The sequence below is a fragment of the Glandiceps talaboti genome, chromosome 17, assembly GCF_964340395.1.
Source record: "Glandiceps talaboti chromosome 17, keGlaTala1.1, whole genome shotgun sequence".
NCBI classification, from domain to species: Eukaryota; Metazoa; Hemichordata; class Enteropneusta; family Spengelidae; genus Glandiceps; species Glandiceps talaboti.
In genome coordinates this window covers 8695579-8705435 of record NC_135565.1, presented here as the reverse complement: position 1 = coordinate 8705435, position 9857 = coordinate 8695579, and the positions used below count along the sequence as shown (strand labels likewise).

General features: G+C 36.6%; 1 protein-coding gene across 1 annotated transcript in view; it reads left to right on the top strand.

Annotated features, from left to right (window-relative positions):
* The first annotated feature begins 8986 nt into the window (after nt 1-8986).
* The window catches only part of LOC144448030 (uncharacterized), a 46371-nt gene continuing 45500 nt past the window's right edge, over nt 8987-9857 (top strand). The window contains exon 1 of the mRNA XM_078138179.1: nt 8987-9024. The gene's annotated coding sequence lies outside the window, so the exon portion shown is untranslated. The remainder of the gene's footprint in view (nt 9025-9857) is intronic.

The following is a 9857-nucleotide window of genomic DNA, read 5'->3' as shown; positions in this document are numbered from 1 at the left end:
TTCAAGTATAATGTTAATGCCAATGGGTGCCTTCTATGGTAGTCCAATTGTCTTATGCATTGTTTAATTTTTTCATTGCATAGTAGGAATCTGCTGAATAGTTTGGATGGTATGATAAACAACGTCATCAGACCATGTATGCATTATACCATGTTTGCGTTCAATCAATTGCAAGACCCATGAATTTTGTGCCCCATGGCCTTTAAAATTGTCATGCATGCGATTATGCACTATACAAAGTGATGTCAATAAAAAAGGAAACTTCTCACATGAACAAATAATAGCATTAATTACATTCATATGGATTCATTGCAATGATCATAGCAGTATCGTCAACTTTGAATGTAGAGAAACAAATGTCCATGACTTTTTGCATTGAATCAATACTGGGAACCTAAATTATATTCCTTAGAGAGACCTGTAAGACAATTTACTAGAACCGTTTTCCGAGGGTACAGACAGATTTTTGATATCGTATCATCTGTTATACTATAAACATAGTATCTGTATAACACAAGACTACCAAGTGTCAAACCTGGTAATGCTTAGCTTAGATGTATCATGAATAGAGTGCTTAATTGTGTTGATGACTTGACATGTGCGTATATTTAAAAGAGACTTTGACTAAGCTAAAGCATATCCTATATGCAGAGTGCACGTGAATATTAAAAAAATTACCTTGTATTCCAGGAGTGTTGCTTGGGTGCATTCTTCTTGATAGATAAGATGCGTCGACCGGAGGAGAAACAAGAGCAACTGAAAAATCCCAAATTAGAAGGAAATAAAGCCAAACCAGAGCTTGGAACTTCTAACACGCCATCCGAACCAGATAACACAAATGATGGAGAACCTGCAACGTCATCTACAGCAAAGTGTCCATCACAAAATGACAACAATTCTAAAATGTCGTCATAGAAAACCACAAACAACGTCAAAAGAAAGATGAGGGGCTACTCAAAATTTATGCCAACATCAAGTATAGAACACACCTATAACATAAAGCCTAGAGTGAACACTTGTGCAATTTCAAAATTGGATATCTGTAAACTTAAGTTGTATTTACTAATCTGATTTACTGTTTTACATGAAAGCAGAGTATATCTGCACAACGTGTGCTGTAAAATATAATATATAATTGCACAAGGGTTCACTCTAGGCTTTATTCCAAACCAGGTGTAGGACGTACATTGCTTTCAGTTTAGTTATAAGAGAGACATAATGTCAGAACTCAATGTAGTAGTAACGGTTTGGTCAACTTGTGTTACATATTGTTATGGGCTACTGTACTGGCTTCAGAAACTATGCATTTTCATAGGGGTTATGTATATGCACTATGCACTGAAAATGTCTAACAGAAAAAACAGTGTTAATAAATAACTTGCATAATTGTGTATATATAGGTGTGTTCTATACTTGATGTTGGCATAAATTTTGAGTAGCCCCCCCCCCCTTCACTCCCCAGTTTTTGAGAAACACCCCCCATCTTTCTCGCCCAAATTTTTGAGTGAAACCCCCCCCCCCCCATATTCCTCCGACGCCCCTTCCCCCTGGTCATAAATAATGACGGCGACCTAACTAAAATACCTCATTACTCCAACGACATAGGAAACTGAACAACGCCCTCAACAATGAAACGTTCTTTGTGCAACCGTGCTATCGCACTGCAAACAATAACGGTCCTTTAACTGTAGACAGAGCTCGAGCTATCTTTTAGGTTCCACAATCAATGCTGAACATGTGTCACATACTCAAACATCTGCCTGGGACATCAGAATAATCTAAAAAACAAACAAACGAACGAACGAACGAACGAACGAACGAACGAACGAACGAACGAACGAACGAACGAACGAACGAACAAACAAACAAACAAACAAACAAACAAACAAACAAACAAACAAACAAACAAACAAACAAACAAACAAACAAACAAACAAACAAACAAACAAACAAACAAACAAACAAACAAACAAACAAACAAACAAACAAACAAACAAACAAACAAACAAACAAACAAACAAACAAACAAACAAACAAACACACAAACAAACAAACAAACAAACAAACGTTTGAGATACATCTTTCTTTTGATGCGTGTCATTAATAGGACAGTATTTTATATCGTCAGACAAACTTGGGATATTTTAGGGAGTGAACATTGCAATAGCACAAACTAGAAGTTATGGTGACAAATCAAGTGTGTATACGTACTATAAATTAATCAATGCTTCAACCTGGGATGAGAATACAAACAGCGAACGACCGCCCTTTATGTAGAGATCACACTACATAGAATGGTCACAGCATTACACATCAGCCGTTGAGGGCGCTCAGTAGAACTACCTCATAAATAATTAGTACGCAAACAATAACCGTCCTTTAACTAAAACGGGCATGTTTGGTATATCAGTAAAGTTGGAATATTAAAACCAACAAAAGAACAAGTTAAAATTGAAATCGAAAAAGAAAATCGACAGATTTTCAAATCATCACTTTATTACACGGTTGCTTTGTAGGGAAAAGATGTTTTCAAAGAATAAAAACGTAAACAAAGAAAACCCAATTTTTATAAAGAAAGAACATAGACAATAAAGAAAAACAACTATATTTGTAAAGAAATATGGCCACTTTCAAGTCCCTGTGGTCCGAAGTGTCATATTCGCGCGCTGTAATAATGTACGGTGATTGTCAGTTCAGTTGTGGTCCGTTCAGATGGATTTCCATTGATAATATCATTCTCCAATAAAGTGGAAGGTAGGTGATTAAATGGGGTAATTATATTTTTGAATTTTCAATTTCTGGCTCTTGTGCCATATTTTGTTCTACTCTCTCTATCAACTGTTTACAAACACTAGGTCTTACCAAAACCTACCACACACGGAAACACTGTAGAAAAATATTATGATATGTGTTCAAAACGGGCATGTTTGGCATCAATTTAATAAATATTGGTCTTATTTTTATTCCGGTTGTTTTGAATTCATTCATTATATGCTATTACCAGATCTAAGGTTAAAAACACACATTTTGAATTTAAACTGTCGGACTGACAAATTCACTCACTCACTCACTCACTCACTCACTCACTCACTCACCCACCTACCCACTCACTCACTCACTCACTCACTCACTCACTCAGTTATTTTTAAGATCAAAATTAACAATTTATCAAGAACACTGTTGGTCTGTGTTTTAACCTAATAAGTCACTTTAAAGGCGAACCATAGTTAGGGATTCCAACATAACCACGATATCTGGTTACCCAAATGCCACAGGAATCTGAACTACGCCCTCAACACCGAAATGTGGTTTATGCAACCATGCTTTCACACGGTTTGCATTACAGCAAACAATAACCACCCTTTCCCTATAGACAGAGTTAGAGCTTTCTTTTGGGTTCCACAAGCAGAGCTGAACATACATGTATGTCATGTACTCAAAGATCTACTTGAGACATTAGAGTACTCTAAAAAAAAGTTTGAGATATATTATTCCGTACGCGTCAATCAATAAGACAACTATAAATTAAAGTTAGACGAACTCAGTATTTTTAGAGAGTGAATATTGCCATGGTACAAACTACAAGGTATGTTCACAAGTTAAGTGTTACTACGTGCTAAAAATTAATCATTGCTTCAACCTGGCATGAGAACAGTGAATGGCCGTTCTTTATTGAGAGGTCAGACTACATAGAATGGCCTGGTACAGCATACATTTATTGTTTCATATAGCCCTTAGCTATAAGTGCAAGTAGCTGCCCCATACATTGTTCGCTTTGTTATACTATTGAAAGAATGATCACTGTGCTCAATACATAATTTAAAGGATACGAAGTTTCTATAGTGTTGTTATATATGACAAGTACATATACGTATATAGAACAATAGTTTTTTAATGTTTTTAATCTCCATTTATTTATGAAGTTGGGTTTGGTAATAAGATGTGATACAACAAATTAAATTAAATTGTAATGTATTTTAAATGCATGGATGAGCATTACTCAGACTGAGGTCACATTCCTGGGCACGACCATCGACTGTCTCCATGGTACATGCAAACGGGACAAACTTATTGTGTTGTTATTTGACAATGTGTGTCTGTCTATACATTTCAGTTACTGTCCTGGACGAATAGGTTGGCACAATACACGTATGAATCGCGTCCTTATATTATTCATATCTCTATAGACGTTTGTGATATCACAACCACAGAACGTTAACAACTTCGGATTGGTCCTGGATTAGGGAAGGGCTTACAGAAAATCGGAGTTCCCCCGAACGAAAACTGTGGAATACATAAGTTTACGTGCACTGTTCTAGCACTAAAGTAAGTATGTCAAATATGGCTGGTGTCCATTGTATTTCTTCTTCATATTTAGCTGGCGTAGTTGTTCTACGCCGATTCGATACTTTCAGATTAACATAACTAATGTTGAACGTAACGTCTTCATATTAATTCTGCAACCTTTATTGTGGTAATAAGCAATATTTGTGTACAGAGGACCATGAATACTAGCTTCAGATAGTAATCAGTGGTGTTTATTACGTTGGCCATATCTCATGCATGTACAGTCTCGCTGAATTAGAAGCCTTCTAAACAAGACATACAAGTATGTTCGTGTTCAGTGTTTTCTGTACAGTATTACATTAAGCTATGTACATAAGGAATTGTGTGTAATCAATGCAAATGTGGGAAATTTAAACTGCCCCCACCCAACATCATCATGGATGTGTAGTTATCATCCTAATCTTTCTCTATACTGTTTTTTCTTGTTTTTGAAAGCCTAAAGATTACTTATTGATATACATGTATATTGTATATGCATTTATTTATTGACGTCATTCGCATTGGTTGTGATATTGAGCAATATAATATAACCTTACAAAAGATTCAAGTCGTCATTTTTGTGCCCTGGGAGGCTATAGTATGGCTATAGTATGGCTTTCAGTAATATTGCATAAAATGCTAGAAATTTGGACTAATAATAATAATAGGTATATATTAGATTTGTCCTCTTTAAACGTGCATAGTATCATTATTTTTCTTATATGTATTGCGAGCAAAACTGTACAGAAATAAAATGCCTTCGGAAACGAATTCTTTCAAAATTAGTTTTGTGTTCATTTATAAAAAGAAAACTTATGATACACTTTCCCAACGGGTTATTAATATTCTATATCAACAAAATAATTTATGGCTGATTATAACTTGTGCGACTCGCAACTCTGTGCAAAGCCCTCAACACCTAGACTTTTGTCGTGCAAGCTTATCATACAGCTTGAAATGTTATGTCAATCCCTGGTATATAGAGACTGACGTCGTGCTGTATTTTGGCACCGGATAAAGCTGAACACAGTTTTATACACACCCAAAGAACTGCCCGGGATATTTGGTCAATGCAACAATGTTGCAATGCACTGCAAACCTATATATTTTTGCCATTAGAAAATGTCGCGTGAGTAAAATTACAGTCTTCAGCTAGGTCCCTAAGACCAATTTAACGAATTACTAGGCCTGATTGGTGTAGTCTTCATGTACAAAAGGGGTGTTTGTTTCCAGAGAAATTAGATAAATTTTCCGGTTTACAGTGTTTGAATGTGTGTCACTACTACGAATGATAAATATTCAACGTCTTAAAAACTTACAAGGCCTTATTTAGTGTCATATTTAGTTTAATAATGCACGGTGATATATCAGTTCAGTCGTTTGCAGTTCAGAAGGCTATCTATGAATAGCATCATACATTGAATACATTAAGAGATTTACTGGAGTAATTATATATCGTACAATGGATTCCCTTGCCTGGGAATCCATTGTCCAACCCTCGGCGAGTATACAACCAAAACGTATCTGTCCTTGACATTTAGAGAGGTCATGCTACATACAATGGTACAGCACAAACTTACTGTTTGAATAACTAGTGCTTGGTATGCGCCGGTAAATCTAATTGTCCCATTGTTCGATGTCATACGACATTAAGATTACTGTGTTCAATAATATTTGAAGGACATCAACGTCTCATTGTTATCTCATCTGTGACAGCAACATGCAGTTCTCGAGAACCATAGCTATTTCATGTTTTGTTTTGTCTGTTTGTTTGTTGTGTCTTTGGGGTGTTTTGTTTTTTTTTGTGTTTTTTTTTTTGGGGGGGGGTGGTAGTTACGTGAACAAATAACTTGTAATTTACTTCAAATTTAGAATATATTAACCTGTAACAACTATTCAGACTGCAGCCAGATTCCTGTACACGGTCATCAACCATCACCATGGTAACGACTAAGGTGACCTCAATTTATTTCTGACAGCGTGAGACACGCTTATTATTATTATTATGTTGTTGTTGTTGTTGTTGTTGTTGTTGTTGTTGTTGTTGTTGTTGTTACAATTGGTGTCTGTTTATAAATTTCAGGTACTGCTTGGGGTGTAGATTGGCACAATAGACGTATGTAAATCTCGTCCTTTGAATACTACATGTCACAAATACTTAACGTTAACAAGCCGAGATTTATCCCGGATTGAGGAAGGTTGTACGGAAAATCTGCCCTGTATCGAACGAAAACTGTAGACATTCAAAGTTTACGTGTACGGTTCTATCTTTCGAATACCTAGACAACAAGGTAGGTATAAAAGTAAATATGACGGGTGTGACTTATTTAATGAATTACTGGGCCTGCCTGGTGTACTGTTCATGTACAGAAAATATGTTTGTTTTATGGCGAAATTAGAGATATTTTTCGGTTAACAGTATTTTAATGCGTGTCACTACTAAGATTTATATATAATCCCATGAAATCAATGTTAGTTTTACGTCATAATACCCCGAGTATGATTCTTGGCAATTGAAATTCAATATTTATTTATCACGTGCACTGTGGTTGAGGTCAGTGCTTTCGGTGGGTAGGCCCGCGGTTGTTTTGTCACTTTTCCCAATATCTAGTTTATTTTCTTTCTCATTGAACTCCAAATACTCTGTACCACCATCTACAGTACACTTCAATGTGATATTTCCCCATGTCATCTGCCTACTCTCCTGGCAACCACGGAAGCCGAAGTGTTTTCAAATTGGTTGTTTAACCACACGACAAACAACCATGCTTCTGGTGAATGGTGCACGATAATGAACACCTGACTCGTAGAGACGATTTTCTTCACGCTCGGTTAATCCTTCGGCGGCATTTGGTTTGTTGCCTTGGCCCTCTTCTCTTAGTTGTGACCGCTTTGCTTGTAGGATCTTCTGTGAACTGGTGAATTCTTTGTCTCAGACGATTGATAACTTGTAGCCCTGCTGGTTCATCGTTCAGGTAACAATCGATACCTCGTTGATAAGTTGTGATGGTGCATGTTTCGTATTCGGAATCATCCTTTTGTCTGACACCGGTGAAAAAACTTCCTAGATAGTCGTTGAGCTCCTCTGCTGGAATCTCATGGATTTGCCTTATTTCTGATGTTCTCATTGCTCTCATCCTTTTGTAGAAATGATTTACTGTGGAATTTGTAGATCGCACCATGTTCTTCTTGATCGCTGTTGCTCAATGGGCGCATGAATGTTTCTCGACCTCGCTATATACGTGTGTTTTGCAAAGGCACGGGCAGTGGAACGGCGTTCGGCACGGGATCGGTTAGAACGTCTGAAAAATCGCCCATACCCGTTACTCCCAACTCAGCAGCTAAACTGAATAGTTCGTTTATGTCTTCATCCTCACTTTCTTGTGATGCCTCAGCCATCTTGCACTGTTGACAGTAAAATAATTTAAAAACAAGCAACAACTACATTACGACCACGTATTCTTCAAGTTTTGAACTTGGCAAAAGGCAGACGACAATTTAGTTTTCCCGCCTATGGGATCGGCACGTACAAATGCATGTCTTCAGAAATAAAATTTATGTAGAATGAACATAGCCCCATTTTTATTTTTAACCCATATATCCATATGTACTTTATTTGTATACCCCAATATTTCACAGTCTTCAAAACCCTCACCATAATTGAATTACACAAAAATTTATTGCCGACAGGCCATTGTTTACGGAAGTAAATCAGCTGCTGAGCGATCGTTTAGGTCACGGTTTCTATGGGAACGCTGGGACGATCAAAATAGTTATGGTAGAACAGGGATGATATGGGCTTTTTGATCTGCCCTGTTTGACGTCACACAGGAGAAGATTTGCACGTTGTTATATGATAATGATAAATATTCAACGTCTTGATAACTTAAAAGTCTGAAGTGTCATATTGGCTTCAATAATGCACAGTGATTATCAGTTCAGCTGTGTTAATTTTACTGAGGATATCTATGGCTTATATCATCCCTCTATAAATTGGGAGGGATTAACTGGAGTAATAATATATCGGACAATGGATTCCCTTGCATTGGAATCCATTGTCCAACCCTCGGCGAGTATAATACCAAAACTTATCTGTTCTTGACTTTTAGAGAGGTCATGCTATATGCAATGGTATCACAAACTTACTGCTTGAATAACTAGTGCTTTGTATGTGTACATCTAATTGTCCCATTGTTCGATGTCATACTACACCTGAATTGCTGTGCTCAATACATATTTAAAGCAAGGGTATCAATGTCTTATATCTTTTACCTCATGTGAAAATAACATGGAGAACAATAGCTGTTTCTTGGTGATTTGTTGGTGTATTTTTTGAGGAGAGATAGGAGGGAAGGGGAAGGGAGGGTTAGTTATGTGAATAAAAAACTTGCAGTCAGGTTCCTGTACACGATCACCATGGTAACCACGAAGGGGACGTGAAGTTATTTCTGAGAGAGTGCGACATATTTAGTACATTTTGTATGTTGTTTTAACAATGGGTGTTTGTTTACGAGTTTCAGGTACTGCCTGGGGGGTAGGTTGACTCAATAGACGTATAGACGTCCTTTGAATACTACACATCACAACACAAGTCGACGTTTATCCCGGGTTTAGGACGATTGTACGGAAAATTTGCCCTGTATCGAACGAAAACTGTAGACATTCAAAGTTTACGTGTACGACTACCTTAACCACAAGGTAAGTATAAAAGTAAATATGACGGGTGTGACTTATTTAGGTCGTTTGTGATTCAAAATTTCGATAGGAAGTAATTTAATATACTCTCTCCAATAAAGGAGCGTGGATACACATTTACCATATCAATAAAACTTTTGACTGATCAGTCATCACACAAGCAAAGTCCTATTCGAATGTATCGAAGCAGTGTCACCTCAGTTTGGCAATAAAGCTATATATCATATATGCTGACAAATCTAGTGTATTAAATAAACGTTCCGAATTAATACCAAAGTACCAGCCTCAAAATAGATATGTATTGACCAACTTTCACTGTGGCACCCATATCATGTGAAACACTGTATAAAGGCTCCTGTGTATCTTACTTGATACTTTGTTATTCACACCACTCTACATAGATATGTATTGAGCACTGTTTACTCAAGTATCTAAATATTACATAAACTGAGTTTACATATATACATATATATATATATATATATATATATATATATATATATATATATATATATGTGTGTGTGTGTGTGTGTGTGTGTGTGTGTGTGTTACACCCAATCCGTGAAACTGCCCAGTTCATGAAATGTGCATGTAACTTTGCCCAGTTCATGGAATGGTCAACCTTGCAAATGAGAGTATAGATTACGATCTAAAAGGGGCCTAATTAACTGGGGGGGGGGGACAAGAGTTTTGAACTGGGGTGTTGATTATCGAACTATATTAAAAACAAAAGCTACACTGAATAATAATACAATAAGAATTGTGAAGTGATGAGTTTGTAAATACATGATAATAAAATTGTCTGATTCTTATTCTATTTTGTGTGTGTCCTATAA